General features: G+C 39.8%; 1 protein-coding gene and 1 pseudogene across 1 annotated transcript in view; both read left to right on the forward strand.

The window, feature by feature from the left end:
- EFHC2 (EF-hand domain containing 2) overlaps positions 1-16520 on the forward strand; it is a 138716-nt gene that overhangs the window by 15484 nt on the left and 106712 nt on the right. The gene's annotated exons all lie outside the window — the stretch shown is intronic.
- LOC118731698 lies at positions 10084-11944 on the forward strand (annotated as a pseudogene).

The raw sequence follows: 16520 nt of genomic DNA on the forward strand, positions 1-16520 counted from the left end.
TCATTTTTTCTTAAAAAAATGAGACATTTTCAACTTGCTGCCAGTTTTTCAAATAGTTATTAATCATAGCAATATATCCAGGGTTACATTCTCAAACAGTACAAAGTGGAAATAAAGGCAGTTCCTTGGAAAGTGTATCAAAATTAATATTTGTAGATGCTCTTTGTACCCATCCAGATCCACATTAATGGTAGGGCATCTGCCTGCCCCAACTGAAGCAAGTACTTTAGCTAACAGTTTACATTTTTAACTCCCTTATGCAGTGTGGCTCTTGGCCAATGGGCATTGTATCACCCAGAGAAGCCTGAGAGGTTACAGGGGCCCCTTTACCACAAGAGGGGGCAGAAAATGGTTGACTGATTTGTCAAGGGTAAAGCATTTGCTTCTTCAAGGTGGCAACTCTTTATTCTGATACTAGAGGCCTGGTGCACAAAATTTGTGCCCTTGTGGGGAGGGTCCCTCAGCCCAGCCTGCACCCTCTCGAAGTCTGGGAGCCATCAGAGATTGTCTGACTGATCACTCAGGCCCACTCCCCACCTAAGCCGACAATCAGACATCTTTAGCACTGCTACAGAAGCAAGAGGGGCTTCTGCCACCACCACTGTGCTTGCCAGCCGTGAGCTCAGCTTCTGGCTGAGTAGTGCTCCCCCTATGGGAGTGCACTGGCCACCAGAGGGCAGCTCCTGTATTGAGCATCTTCCCCCTGGTGGTTAGTGCGCATCATGACTGGTCGCTCTGCAGTTTGGTTGATTTGCATATTAGCCTTTTATTATATAGGATAGGCTCATAGTTCCTGTGCATCCAACCAAAACCAAACTTCACATGAGAATGCATTCTTGTTTGGCTGCTCCCCCTCACTCCCTTCCAGGTTTCTCCTAAGAGTATGTTCATAACAAGTCACATGCACATAAATCCATTTCAGGCTCTGTTTCTGTGGAGCCTGGCCTCAGACAACATCCCAGTTTTTATCCATAATTCTAAAAGCGACTACCAAAATGCTCTGTTCAGGCTGACCATCAAATTACAAGCAGAGAAGATACTATTTACAGTTACCAAAGCGAGCCAGTATTTATTATCCTACTAGTAGCCCTGTGCATGAATCTGTGGGCCAGTAGCTCTCTGGCCACTGCCCCACCCTCCTGTAGCTCTGCCCACCCTCTCCCCCACCTCCCTCAGAGCTTGCTGTCCTTCCCTCTCCTGTAGCTCTCTGCTGCCCACTTGTAGCTCTCCTCCCGCTGCCCTGCCCTCCTGTATTTCCATTTGTCCCCCCCCAGCCCCAGCACTCCATAGCTTCTGTCCTGTCCCCTCCTGTAACTCTCTACTGCTCACTTGTAGCTTGCTGATCCGTGATTTGGTTGTTACACGGTCATCACACTTCACGGCGTAATGACAATTTGCATATTACATCTTTATTATATAGGATATGGACCCTCTGGCAGACATTTCTAGCTGTTTATCTTTTGTTCTCTGACCCCTCCCCGCTTTCATCTCAAGGAGAGAGCACCAGTTTTATTCATGCTGGAGATGTGACCACTTGCAAGTGTTCACTGCCCCAGGCTACTTGCAGCTAGGGCCTGCCACGTGACTCACTTCTGGCCAGTGACATGACATATGAGTTAAGATTTATTAGATGTGGCTCCTGGGAAAGTTTTTTTTTTTTTAATTAAAAGAGTCAGGCTCAGCAGATAATTTTTCCTGCCCTTTGCGCTATCTTTGTTTTTCTGTCTTGAACTAGGACATAACTCCTCAGGGCACAGCAGCCACCTTGTGAGTGCTGCTAATATAAAGGAGATCTAGGGCTCTGCTGCCATCATAGAGCCACCATTTCCAGGCCCAGGCTGTCTTCCCTGGACTTCTTGTTATGTGAGAAAAAAAATCAATCCCTATTTCAGAGATTCTCAGCCCAAGGAGGCCTTTAGAAATGTGGGAAGGTGTTTGGGTTGTTACAATGACTAGGAGCAGCACTGGACTGGGTGAGGTGAATGAGGCACTTACCTTGGTTGTAAAATTTAAGGGCACCCTAAAACTCAGCAATCAAGCCAGATAATATTTTAATGAAATATAAAAATCAAAATAATGCAAAAAATTCATGATGAACAAAATGCCAACTTAAATATGGTTTTATTGGTTTCACAAAGGAAGGGAGAGGAAGAGGGAGCTAGAAACATCAATGAAGAGAGAGAATTATGGATAAGCTGCCTCCTGCATGCCCAACACTGGGGATCAAATTTGCAACCCAAGCATGTGCCCTGACTGGGAATCAAACTGTGGTTTATATGTTGATGCTCAACCATTGAGCCATGCCACCGGGGAAAATGCCAACATTTTAAATAAAGACAGGATAAGTAACTGCTATGCTTAGCTATATTAGAGCCAGAGGCAAAAGGACAAATTAAGAAATACCGATTCCATCTTTATTTAACATTTGGCATAATGGATATTTCTGCATTAATTTTGATGTTTTAAATCAACTTGCTCTAGAGCCCGCCCTACGTGGGAGGTGCTGCCGCTATTGGGTGGCTGGGGGCCAACTAGGATTTTACTTCCTGCAATGTGGGCAGGGCAACTGCACACTGGAGAGAATATTCTTCCTAAAATGCCAATTGAGAAACACAGTTCTACTTGATTAAAACTCCTGGCATTAGCGGAATTATGCAAACACCCAAACATAATTTTGCCTGGTAACACACTCACCTTCCAAAGACTAATTATTTTATTGGATTCATTTAAATATAAACAAGCACCTATTCACTCACCCAATTAGTTGCAGTCATCCCAGCACCTCCACAAGGAAGAAGCAAATCTGGATTGGTTCTTACTCAATAAATGAGGGATTGTTTATAAGAAGTGGGCCAGGTGCCAGGGTTCGGAGGTTGTGTGCCAAAGGTCCTGGAACTGTCATGTAATGTTCACCTTAAAAATACAATAGCCAGTTGTTTTACCAGTAAAAATGAGTTTATTCAGAAATTTCAGAGCAATTGCAATTTTGGAGTATGTACAAAGTACAGGAAACCATAGGCAAGTCCAGAGAACAAAGGAGGGGAGTATTGCTTTATAGAGACGGAGAAGGAAGTTGGGAGGGGAGGTAATAAGAAAGAGTTCACTGGAGGCAGTGAGACTTCAGGGTGGAGATGGCTGCTTCTTGGCTAAATTGTGGCATTTCTCATTGGCTGGGTTGTTGCTGGGCAAGGAGAAAAATCTTCCTTTTTTCTGCTGGAGTAATAAGTAAGCCTCTTCCTGTTGGGGAGTACGAAGTATGCTGCTTCAGGCTGGTGTCTGCAGAAGGCAGTGGGTGACTGTGTATGAGAGCTCTCCCTTTAGGGCACTGGTTCTCAACCTTCCTAATGCCTCGGCCCTTTAATACAGCTCCTCATGTTGTGGTGACTCCCAGCCATAAAATTACTTTCTTTGCTACTTCATAACTGTAATTTTGCTACTGTATGAATCGTCATGTAAATATCTGTGTTTTCTGATGGTCTTAGGTGACCCACAGGTTGAGAATGGCTGCTGTAGAGCCTAAGACCATCAGAAACACAGATAATTACATTACGATTCGTAACTAGCAAAATTATAGTTATGAAGTAGCAACAAAAATAATTTTATGGCTGGGGGTCACCACAACATGAGGAACTAACTCTATTAAAGGGTCGTAGTATTAGAAAGGTTGACAATCACTGCTTTAGGGCTTCCCAATGTTGATGATTTTAAAGGAGGTTTTTATTTTTATTTTCACATAGCTAACTAACTGTGATTGTGGCTTAGTCTCCTTAACTCTCTGAGCCTCATTTTTCTTGACTGTAATGTGAAGTTTGGCTAGCTGATTACGAATGACATTTTACCACTAGCAGCCTATGCCTATGACTAAAAGCAAATTAATTTCATCCTAGAACTGAGCCCAGACCCTGGATCTCCTGGCCTGGGGCTCTTTTTAATCTAATTACACCAGGCACCTATTGCTTCATTATTAATTTAAATTTGGCATTTCATAGTTTATATGCTGTTGTTGCTATTGTATATAATCTATCATTAGACGCTGTTGTAAAAAGTCAGACTAGTTAGAAATTTTCAAATGACAATGTTTTTATGTGACTTTTATCTAGATGTTAAATAGCATTTACATCGACTCTACAATTATGCTCTCATTTCTTTTCACTTTTCAATGGCTCTTATTTAGCCTAATTTATTTGCTATTTTGCAAATGACTCTATTATAGTAAATGGCAGGATAAAGGTTGATCCTATGGAATATGAATACATTTAAGAATGTTATTTTATTTTTCCCATCTATTATGAATATAATTATATAATCAAACCTACTGACCACAGAAACAGAATTTTAATAACTTTGTATTCATTGGCATTGAGCTTATGGTGAGCTGATTATTTATGTAGTTCTGTGTGAATCTCTATGCTTTGAACAATATAAAGATTTTAAAGTATAATTTGATCTCTTAGGTCACCTTGATTTTTTTTAATTGAACGAGTTGGTTTATTACTCATTGCAGTGAGGGAAAACACACACTCTTAGTAATGACAGGATGTCTAAGTTAGCAGGTGTTATAAGAGGTTTACCTATAGAATTGGAGCTTGTGTTAGGTAATTTTGGAGAGGGCATAAGAAAGGGGGGCCTTGCTCTGGATTGGTTGCTATTAAGAAACTGGTTGCTATTCAACTGATGAATGGATAAACAAAATGTATTATAGCCACGTAATGGAAATTATTCAGCAATAAGAAACTATGGTATATATTCCAACAGGGGCAAACCTCAAAAACATACCAAGTGAAAGAAAGCAGATAAAGAAGACTTCGTATTGTATGATTCCATCTATCTGAAATCCTAGAAAAGGCAGATACATTAGAGAAATCAGATCCATAGTTGCCTAGGGCTGGCAGCGGGAGAGGGAACTTTTAGGGGGTGATGGAAATGTTCTAAATTGGATTGTGACTATATACATTTATGAAAAGTTGAACTGTGTACTTACAAGAGGTAAATTGTATGCTATGTAAATTGTAGTTTAATATATTAGTTTACTAGGACTGCCACCATAGACGGGGTACCTTAAACCACAGAAAGTTATTTGCTTACAGTTCTGGAAGTTGGGAGTCTAAGATCAAAGTGCTGGCAGGTTGGTTTCTCTTAAGGCCTCTCTCCTTGGCTTGCAGATGGCTGCCCTCTTGCTACCTCTTCACATGGTTGTCCTTTGTGCACACTGACTAGTTTTTTAACATAAAAATATCTATTTGCAACATTTTAGCTCACAAATTAGGAACTAATAGTTGCTATTTGATTTGTTGACTTACAGTTTAAATTAACTTATATTATGCTTTGAATTTTAATCTATACTGTTTACTTATGTACTTTCCCCGTCTAAATTCAGATCAGATGCAAGTTTATTGGAAACATTAAAAAATTATTTGCCTTCCTCAATTTTGTATTTACAGGATTCTGCCCCATAGTAAGCTTACTCCTTTGATGGTGGGTGAGAGTTCCTATATACTCTTTCCCCAGCTTTCCCCAATGATAGCATAGTATATAACCATAGTGCATTATCAAAGCCAGGAAATCTATATTGGTATAATACTAAACTTGCAGACCTTATTTGAATTTCACCAGTGTTTAGATGTACTAATTTTCTCCTTAGTTTATAGTTCTATGAATTTTTTTTTATCATCACCTAAGGATATGCTTATTGATTTTAGAAAGAGAGGAAGGGATACTGAAACTGGTTCAGCTCAGTGGATAGAGTGTCGACCTGTGGACTGAAGGGTCCCAGGTTTGATTCCAGTCAAGGGCATGTACCTTGGTTGCGGGCACATCCCCAGTGGGGGTTGTGCAAGAGGCAGCTGATCGATGATTCTCTCTCATTGATGTTTCCAACTCTCTATCCCTCTCTCTTCCTCTCTGTAAAAAAATCAATAAAATATATTTTTTTTAAAAAAGAGAGGGAGAGCGACACTGATGTGAGAGAGATACATATATCAGTTGCCTCTCATATGCTCCCTGACTGGGAACGGAACCTGTAACTTAGGTATGTACCCTGACCTGGAATGAAACCCACAATCTTTTAATGTATAGGATGATGCTCCAACTGAGCCATCTGGCCAGGGCTATATTTCTATGAAATTTTATAATATGCATAGACTTGTGTGACAACCACCACAGTCAGGTTACAGAATAATTGTATTCCTTTAGGATTTTATTGTTTGAGTCTTTATTTTAATCAACTTTATTTTGGTAAACCTTATTTTAATTTTTCAAATCAACTTTATTGAGGTATAATTTATACATGATGATTGTGCCCATTTTAAGCATATAGTTTCATGAGTTCTGACAAATGTGTCCATCACCAACTCAGACACTATATAGTATATACCTCTACCATCCAGAAAGTTCCCTCATGCCCCCTTTCATTCAGCCCTCTGCCATTGCTGTGACTTTGATCATCATAGATTAATTTGCCTATTTTGAACTTCATATAAATGAAATCTTAGTCTGTCTTCTCTTGCATCTAGCTCACTACTTCAGATTTAAGATTTGAGGCGCAGCTTTTATAACATGTATGTATATATATATGCAAAGTGCAGCCAATTCAGGTAATAATACACCATAGCAGATTTCTGGGTATTTGTATAATTATTTTTCATCCTCTGGATTCATATCCCTTTATTTTTAAACATGCTGGTTTTATTTTTTTCAAATAAATTACTCTCCTAAACTCTTTAAACTCTTAAAGATGTTAGAATTGTCCATATTTTCCTACTTATTTTAATTATGACCTTCCATTTGAATACCTGTTTGACTATTAAATTCATTTTGCCGTTTAGTATGTATTATAATAGTTCTTTTACTAAAGAGGATTCTCTAGGGACACATGTCATCATCACAAATCATTTATCAGAGGTATAAATAATTGAAGCAGCATGGTTGTTTATTCTAGGACAGTGGTCGGCAAACTGCAGCTCACAAGCCACATGCAGCTCAGAAATGGGAGGTGACAGGGAGGGCATGAATGCGACAATATTCAAAGGGAGGCAGACATGCTTATCCCTATTCTTTTTTCAAAGTTTTCCACCCCTCCTCCTTTATCTCTCACCCACCTTATTCCATTCCCCCATTCCCCTTCCATTATATTTTTAAAAAATCCTCATCTGAGGATATTTTTTCCATTGATGTTTAGAGAGAGTGGAGGGGAGAGAGGGAGACAGAGAAACACTGATGTGAAAGAGACACTTAAATTGGTTGCCTCTTGCATGCCCCAGACCAGGGCCAGCAGCCTGCAACTGAGGTATGTACCTTGACTGGAATTGAATCTGAGGCCCTTCATTTTGCAGGCTGATGCTCTATCTATTGAGCCAAATCTGCTAGGGCTTTCCCTTACATTCTTTTGTTCTTTTCTCTATTTATTTTTCTCTTTTACTGGACTTTTCCTGTCACTTCATCTTCATTATCTTTGCTTTCTCTACTTTTTCTTCCTCTGGTTCAGGCCTGGCAATTACTGACTTCAACTCTTAGGAGAGTATAACCCTCATCATTATCATTATTGTTATTACTAGTGGCATAGTGCATGAAATTAGTGCACATTAAAAGGGAATTAGAGGAAATATTTTAATATTTCTATTTGCCTTTTCTCTATAATAGAAGTGTCAGAGATGAAAGAAAATTAGTAAAATATATATGAAAATATCCCTACTGTCAGAGTCTGGGGCATGCCGTGGAATCCAGAATCAAGTCCCTGCCCACCTGCAACTTGCAATCACACAAGACCCAGACCTGGCCAGCCCTACCCCGGTCAAGTCCCATAGCTTCAGGTCCCCTGTCAAGTCCTGCTGGGCAGGAGGTACACTCTCAGTTCCCCTGTCAAGCCCTGCCGGGTTGGGGGGAGCAGCCTCGGGTCCCCCGGCCCAGCACTGAGTGGGAGTCATAGCCTCAGGTCCCCCAGCCCAGCCTCAGGTCCTTTGGCCCCGGTGCCAGGGTGGGTGGTGCAGCTTCAGGTCCCTTGGCACTGGGGTAAGGGGCACGGCCCTAGATCCTCCAGCCCTGGTGCTAGGGTGGGTGGCACAGCCTCAGGTCTTTCTGTCTCCACATGAGAGTGTGAGGGTGTGATGACCATTTGCATATTAGCTTTTTATTAAATAGGATTACCAGGGTTTTTTCCATTCCCTTTGCCTAGTGTTGGATGTTTCCCCAAACATAGTGTTGAACTATGTGAAGAGTGGTTGGGGTATACCTTGGAAACATGGACCTCTTGCAGCACCCTCCTAATGTATAAATATTTGGCAAATTCCATACATATTACCAAATATTTTCCTTTGTATTTTCTATTATAGGTGTTTTATCTGTTGTATCTTTAATGTTTGAATATTCAGTTTTCTCTACTCAGTTTATAAAACTCCATGATTACCAATGTGATTTCTGTTGGGTAGAATAACTCCCCTTTTCTAGTCCTAATTAATTTTCCAGGAAGTCTGATTTTAAGCAGTGGGTCTGAATCTCTTCTCTTCGTAATATCAAGTATTTAATTGCATTGCTCAATAGATTCCACAATGATGAAAAAAGACTGTATGTGGTTTTGACAATATTTTTAAGCTTCCAGCTTTGCATCCTACACTGATTTATATATTATTCAGTAGTTTCATATGTTCATTTTCTCTCCAAAGCTCTGTTATATTTGTATATATAATTTTCTTAATCCTTTAAATGGTACTGTACTGTCCTGTAGTTAGCAAGTGCTGATTTTCTAATTATGGCTGAAAGGTTAACCAGTGGACAAAAAGTTTAAGTGATTTGTACCAGTTATACGGTTAATTAGTGATAAAACTAAAAGAAGACTATTCCAGCATTTTAGCTACATATTTCCCCCATTTATGCACTATAAAATCAGATCTTAAGAAGCAGATTAGTAAAAATAAATGCATTGACTGCTTATACTGTCCATATAGGTGCATTTCATCTTGAACCCTAGGTTTAGTAATAAAAATTTGAGCATGAATTATAGATTAAGGGTGATAATAGTTTGTAAAGCAAAACATTTTGGTAGTCATCTTTCTATAATTGGTATTTTTTGTCATTCATTTATTCAACTTACCTTACTGACCATCTCTTATGTTCAGTAAGCTAAATGAGATTCAGATTTGTAAAAACTGAATGTTCTTAAAATAAGATATGCCTATTTAAAGACAGTATCCATAGGAACATAAATTTATCAAAAAAGAGAAGTGAGGAAAAAAATGAGCCTTTAGAATGAAATGAAAACTTAAGCACTGATATTTAAATGAACCTCTCCACCTTCACAATCCCAATTAAAACGACTGCAAAAATTTAAAATATGAAGAAACCATATTAATTAGTGTTGGAGGCCAGGAGTTCCATTTTCATGCTGCTAACTTTGAAGAATTTCCACCAGATAGGGGGCAGATGGAATAGTACTGAAGAAGTATACCAAAACCAATTTTCAATTTCATTTCCTAAGAAGGTGACAAGATTTGAGTTGGGGGTTAAGATAACCTGTAGGGGCTTCCAGTTGGATTACTTTCACAGCTATTGATGGATTGAAAGTGTCACTAGGATAAGTCATACTGAGGGAAAAGCAGGCCCTGCATTAAGGCCTTTCTCTGATGTGACAAGCATGCATATGAAGGACTGGCTACATGCGTCCTGTTCTGGAGTGACAGTCAGGTCAATTTCTATGGAACGTTTTGAGATTTTTCCTGCAGGAGACTATCCATGGCCCTAGCGTCCTCCCTACTTCTCTTGACATGCTGTGTGTGAATTTCTATCAAGCAGAATAGATGGTGAAGGAAGAGAAGGGAAATTACCTACCCTATTTTGGGGGAAATACCAGCTTAAATAGACTGCTCTTTGTTCACTAACCTAAAATAGTATTTAAGAGGCAGAGGAAGAAAAAATATTTCATAAGTATGTATTCTACAGGAAAATTAATGTTTTTGGTAAATTTGCTTTGTGCTTTCTATTGAGTGTAAGGAAGTAACAAACAAAGTAAGCAGTTAAAGTAGACTCTGAAGTGAAGGCTGGCAGGAGAAAATAGAACTAGAGAATACATCCAGAATATTGCTGAGGTCGCTTATGCTGGAAGCAAGTGGAAAAGGATGGTGCTCACCAACTTTTTCCTGCACCTACTCAGCTATCTCAAGATCCCAGAGATCATTACAGACCTCACTGGTCTCCTCCTGAAGAGAACCTCCCCCATACAGGCACTGGAAAAGTTGGAGACCTCAGTTATTAAAGGATTTTGGAGATGGAGGTGCTTTTCTAGCGATCATGTGGCCCAATATCCACTGGATACATGATGAAAGAAAAAAAAAGTCAAACGAACTGGCTATTCAGATGGTTACTAAAGGAAAAATTAAGTATAATGCAAATAAGCCCATGGATATGGGCAATGGGGTAATAAAGACCTGAGGGGCTGGAAGGAGGGGTGTAGAGGGAGGAAAGAGAAGATATATAATACAATTAACAATAAAAATGTATTTAAAAAGAAAAAAAATGATACAATTGCTTGACAAGGACAGCCAAAAGACAATCATTTACAATGAGTACACTCACCTGGTTCATAAGGAAGCCATGAATGCAGGTGATCCACACCTGTGAAGATCTTATGGCGAAGCTGCTAAAGAGAACAGAAAAGACAAGGGTGGGCATAGAAAAAAACTGTATCACAGAAGGATGCTGTGTCCATGCCTGTTTGAGCAGCTGATAAACTGGCTCCTGCTCATTTCGACTGGCTCCTGCTCATTCCCTCACTCAACTCTGAAGCAAAACTAGAGGGTTATTCAGATGGTGGAAATGCAGAGAGATCCAATGGCACCTCCAATGTTCAAGAGTAATAAGAAAAGTCTCCGGGGACCATCTTCTCCTCCAGCACTTGTCATGCATCCTCCTACCTGAAAGATGGCTGTGAAGGAATAAGAGTGGGAGATTCCTCCTTATATTTCAAATTGGAAAAATGTAAAGAGCCATACAAGTCCATTAGGCAAACATCTCACTGCTGATGGAAGAGGACTGAAGACAGTTCATATAAATGGAAATTTTGCCAAACTAGCAGAAGCCATCTGTATTGCTGATTGTAAGGCTTGTGAAGCTGGAGAAATGCATGCTCAAGTAGACAGACAGCTCAAAAAGAAAAGGAACACGAAGAGAAATGGCCCAGAAAGCCAGGGAGAGAAGAGCTGGGATAAAAGCCCATGTGGAAAAAGAGGATAGGGAAGCATGTGAGAAGGATGAAATCTGACACGATAGGCAAAAAGAGAGACAGCATGACTGGAATCTTTCCAGGGCAGCTTCTGATAAGAGATACTGCAGAGAAATAAAAATCAAGATATTAGTGAGGTTATCTCATTGCACTTGGTGTATCAAGTCCTCAAACTTCCAATGAAGTTCAGTATGACCAAGCTGTTCAACTAATCCAAGGGAATGGGCAGTTGTTTTACAAATGGAGAAGATTAAATTTACAATGTTTATGATCAAGTCTGGAGTGGTGGTAAATATATGCCTCAGAATATTTGCAGGCCCAGTAAAAATCTGGATAAGGACATATGTGGTGGTTACCTAGAAGCCAGAATAAAACCCAACACATTTGTTCCCAATAAGTTTTCTGGTTTGAGTCTTAGGAAAAGTGGTCAAAAAGGAACAGTTCAGTTTGAGGAAGATCCTTTTGGGTTGAACACATTTAGGAAGATGCCAAACAACACTGTGGCTCTAAAAGATCCTTAGCAGCTGCCCCAAGAAACATGAGCATGAAGGCAAGAAGAGGGGGAGTAGATACACCTCTCTTCAGAGTGAATGGACTATTATCCATAATGCGAATGATGCAAGTTATATGGGGGAGCATTTGCTAAATGGGCCAGCTAAAAACCAAATCTGGGTTTCAGATCCCAGCACTGCCTTGTATTATGGGAGACAGGGGGTATGGGAAATTCTACTTTGAACGATTAAGTTTTAAGTGGATTGTGTTTGTTCTTCTCTCACCTTTTGGGATTTATAGCACATACTAGAGGCCCAGTGCATGGAATTTGTGCATGGGGGGGTGTCCCTCCGCCCAGCCTGCACCCTCTCCAATCTGGGGCACCCCTCACACAACCCAGGACTGCTGGCTCCCAACTACTCGCCTGTCTGCCAGCCTGATCACCCCCTGACCACTCCCCTGCCAGCCAGTTTGCCCCTAACTGCCCTCCGCTGCCAAATTGGTCACCCCTAACTGCTCTCCCCTGCATGCCTGGTCCCCCCTGACTGCCCTCCCCTGCAGGCCTTGGTCCCCCAACTGTCCTCCCCTGCAGGCCTGATCACCCCCAACTGCCCTCCTCTGCTGGCCCAGTCACCCCTAACTTCCCTCCCCTGAAGGCGTGATCACCTCCAACTGCCCTCCATTGCAGGCCTGGTCCCTCCCACACACTGCTCACACCAGCCTCGCTTGTACCCACTGATGTTGTGAAGCGACTGGGGCCAGCACCATCAGCAGTTGCAAGCAGCTCTGGTGCCAGCTACAGGTGCAAGTGGGGTTGGCACTGGCAGTGGGTGTGAGCAGCAGTTCTGGCACAGGCAGTGGGTGCAAGCAGGGCCATCGCCGGTAGCGGGTGTGAGAGGCAGCTGCTGGCCCCGATAGCCCCTCAGGAGCCGGGGGAGATGGAGAAGTCCTGAAGAGTGATCAGAGCTGACAGCTGTTGCTCGCACCCACTGACAGTGCCAAACGATTGGGCAGGCTCCATCCCTGGCCCTGTTCAGGGCATGTGTAGGAGGCAACCAATCCATGTGTCTCTCACTTCGATATTTCTCTCTCTCTCTCTCTCTCTCTCTCTCTCTCTCTCTCTCTCTCTCTCTCTCTCTCTCTCTCTCTCTCTCTCATCTTCCCCTCTCTTCCACTCTCCCTAAAAACCAATGGAAAAATATCCTCAGGTGAGGGTTAACAAAAATAAAAGCAAGTCAGGACATATAAACCAATGGAACAGAACAGAGAACCCAGAAATGAACCAAGCCATTCCTCTCAATTAACATTTGACAAAGGAGGCAAGAGCATACAATGGAGTCATGACAGTCTCTTCAATAAATGGTGCTGGGAATATTGAACAGATACATGCAAAAAATGAAATTAGACCACCAACTTACATCATACACAAAACTAAATTCAAAATGGATAAAGTACTTAAACATAATACAGGAAACTATAAAAATCTTAGAAGAAGCCATAGGCAGCAAAATAGCAGACATTTGTTGTAGCAGTATATTTAATGATATAGCACCTAGGGCAATGGAAACTAAGGAGAAAGTAAACAAATGGAACCACATCAAAATAAAAAGCTTCTTCACAGCAAAAGGAACCATCAATGAAACAAAAAAGGGAGCCCACTGAATGGGAGAACATATTTGCCAATGTTATATCTGATAAGGGCTTAATCTCTAACATTTACAGGGAACTCATAGAACTTAACAAAAAGAAGATGAAAAATCCAATAAAAAAATGGGAAAAGGACCTAAATAAACTTTTCAAAAAGGACATTCAGAAAGCCAAGAGACATATGAAAACATGCTCAAATCATCCAGAGATGAAAATCAAAACAACAATGAGGTATCACTTCACACCTGTCAGAATTGCTATCATCAACAAATCAACAAACAACAAGTGCTGGAGAGGATGTGGAGAAAAAGTAACCCTCCTTCACTGCTGGTGGGAATGCAGACTAGTGCAGCCACTGTGGAAAACTATGGAGTTTCCTCAAAAAGTTAAAAATATTACTGCCATTTGACCCAGTAATACCATTTCTAGGAATATATCCCAAGAAAACAGAAACATCAACCAGAAAGGATAAATGCCCCCCTATGTTCATAGCAGCACAATTCACCATAGCTAAGATTTGGAAACAGCCTAAATGCCCATCAGCAGATAAGTGGATTAGAAAACTATGGTACATTGACACAATGGAATACTATGTTGCTATATAAAAGAAGGAATTCTTACGATTTGCAGCAGCATGGATGGAACGGGAAAGCATTATGCTAAGTGAAATAAGCCAGGCAATGAAAGAAAAATACCACATGATCTCAATCATTTGTGGAGAATAACGAACATTATAACCTGATGAACTAAAATATAGAGGCAGAGAAGCATCGGACAGACTGTCAAACTACAGCAGGAAGGCTGGGGGAAGTTAAGCGATCCACCAAAGGACTTGTATGCTTGAATATAAGCCTAATGAATGAATGCAAGATACTGGGAGGGGGGGTGAGGGCTCGTAATTGAGGGGGAAGGGAGGGTAGGAGAGGCCAGGGGAAGGTCAATGGGGAAAAAAGGAGACATATGTGCTATTTGTAATACTTTAAACAATAAAATAAAATTAAAATAATGAATGCCAGAAGACAATGAAGCACAAATGAAGCAGTATCTATTACTTTTAGGGGAAAATGTTTGTGAACCAGAAATTCTAGACTCGGCAACAGAAATATGTTTTCAGGTACATAGTTTCTCACAAACATGCCATCTACATATTTTTTCCTGAGAAAGTTGTTTAAAGATATACTCTAGCCAACTATAAAGCAAATTAAACAGTTTAGCCATGAAAAGTCATGAAATAAAAGGATTAGTGGTAAACAATGGAAGCAAACATAAGTTTCAAATAAATTTTATTTAAAGTTCAAAACAGAATATAAACACTATAAATGTTAAAGAATAATACTAATACAATGAATCCCAAATGCAAGGTAGGGTATAAAAAGGAGAAGTATTTAGGTAAGTTTGAACATATATTGACTTTTAGAATTAATACTTCAACTGGCAAATATTTCAAAATTAAAAGTAACAAGAGAAAAATTTTTTATATCATCTTTGTCTAGGACATGCAAATATTCTTTCTTTAATGCTACTTAATAAACAGATATACTTTGTACTTTTAACTCTATTTTTACAAATGACTATAAATAAAGCTATGCCAGAATATGAACATTGTATGTAGATTGGTGGTGGGATTTTGTAGAATATTAATCTTCAGTAAGTATGGGCGTGAAGCATATGCATTTTTAAAAAGTATAATTTGGTATAGCTATATAATCACAATCACAATGAGAAATATATTAACAAAGCAGTGGGTTTTGGGTTGCAGAAATACCTGCACTTCTTTCTATGCACATTTTCACATCTTTATAATGCATATACGTTATTTTGACAGTGGGAAAGTAAACTTCGCTAAAATAAAAATTCCTATAGCTACAGCAGTTACAATTACAGGCAAATTTATGGCATTAAATGCTTTATTCGTTCCCTCTCTCAATGAAAAATAAACTAAACATTAGATTTAAGCCATTAGAAAAAGCACAAAAACCCCCAGACATCTGAGAATTGCAGGGGGAAAAAATCTCAAACTTAAATGCAAAATTTTATAAACCAGGAAACAGAATAGATCTGAACAAGAAGTCTAAGAGTTGATTCTTTAAAACAAACAGAATTAGACTTCTAGCTTGTTTGTTCATAAAAGTAATCAAAAATACACAAAGTATCCATTTAAATCACAAATATAGAAACACTAACATGTATAACATGCTAATTATGAAGTAAAGTAAGTATTATAGTAAATATTTATGAGCAAAACTGACTCAAAAACAATGCTGGAATTATTCAATAATATCAGAGAAACTGCCGAAGAGCTACTCCTGTTGTTAAAGTGATTGTGTCTAAATAGTAGGAGTATGGACTATTTTTTCTTCCACTTAGTGCTCTTTCATAGTCTCAGAAATCTACAATAAGTACTAATTTAAAGTCATATATGAATAAATACCAACTGAAATAAAACAAAACAAAAACAACAACAACCAGAATCCTCTATCTCCCATCTCCCAAGACACAGTGGGCAGTTTGTTCCTTTTTAGCTTTAAAGGTAGGAACAGCTGCCTTTCTAACATTTAAGTGAAGCAAAATATTGACCGGCAGAGGAAGGACTGCCAAGGGTCAGAGAGCCTGTTAATGGGCCTGAGTTGCCTTGTGACTCAGGCTGACTGATGGCCCTGGGACCACTAACAGCAAATTGAATTTCTAGCTCCCTGGCTGCCTGATACCCCCAGAATGGAGTAGGCACGCCAAGTACTATACAAAGTACTTTCTCTGTATCAAAAGATCTTGGTTTTTGAAATGAAAATGACCTCATGTATATATACTCCTTATCTTGTTGAATGTGTCCTTATACAGGCAGCCATTTATTCAGACCATTTTTTAAATGCCACTTGGTAATGTCATTTGGTTAGGACCAGATAAATGACATGTAGTTCTCCGTGGATCTTATGTAGTGAGAACATAGGTGGCCTTTAGTCATCGCCTTGCCTTTTGAATGAAAGAAGGGTGCCAGAAAGATGATGGTTTATTTCTGTATTCTCTTTCTAATATCGGCCCCTTCGTCCAAATATTGTCATTAACTCTCAGGTGTTCAATGAATCTGTTAGTCAGTCACGTGTTAATTCAAGAAATCTTTGCTTACTGCCTGCTCTGTTCTAGGCACTATTCTCACATCAGGTATATATGTACA

The sequence above is a fragment of the Pipistrellus kuhlii genome, unplaced genomic scaffold (assembly GCF_014108245.1).
Source record: "Pipistrellus kuhlii isolate mPipKuh1 unplaced genomic scaffold, mPipKuh1.p scaffold_m20_p_32, whole genome shotgun sequence".
Classification (NCBI taxonomy): Eukaryota; Metazoa; Chordata; class Mammalia; order Chiroptera; family Vespertilionidae; genus Pipistrellus; species Pipistrellus kuhlii.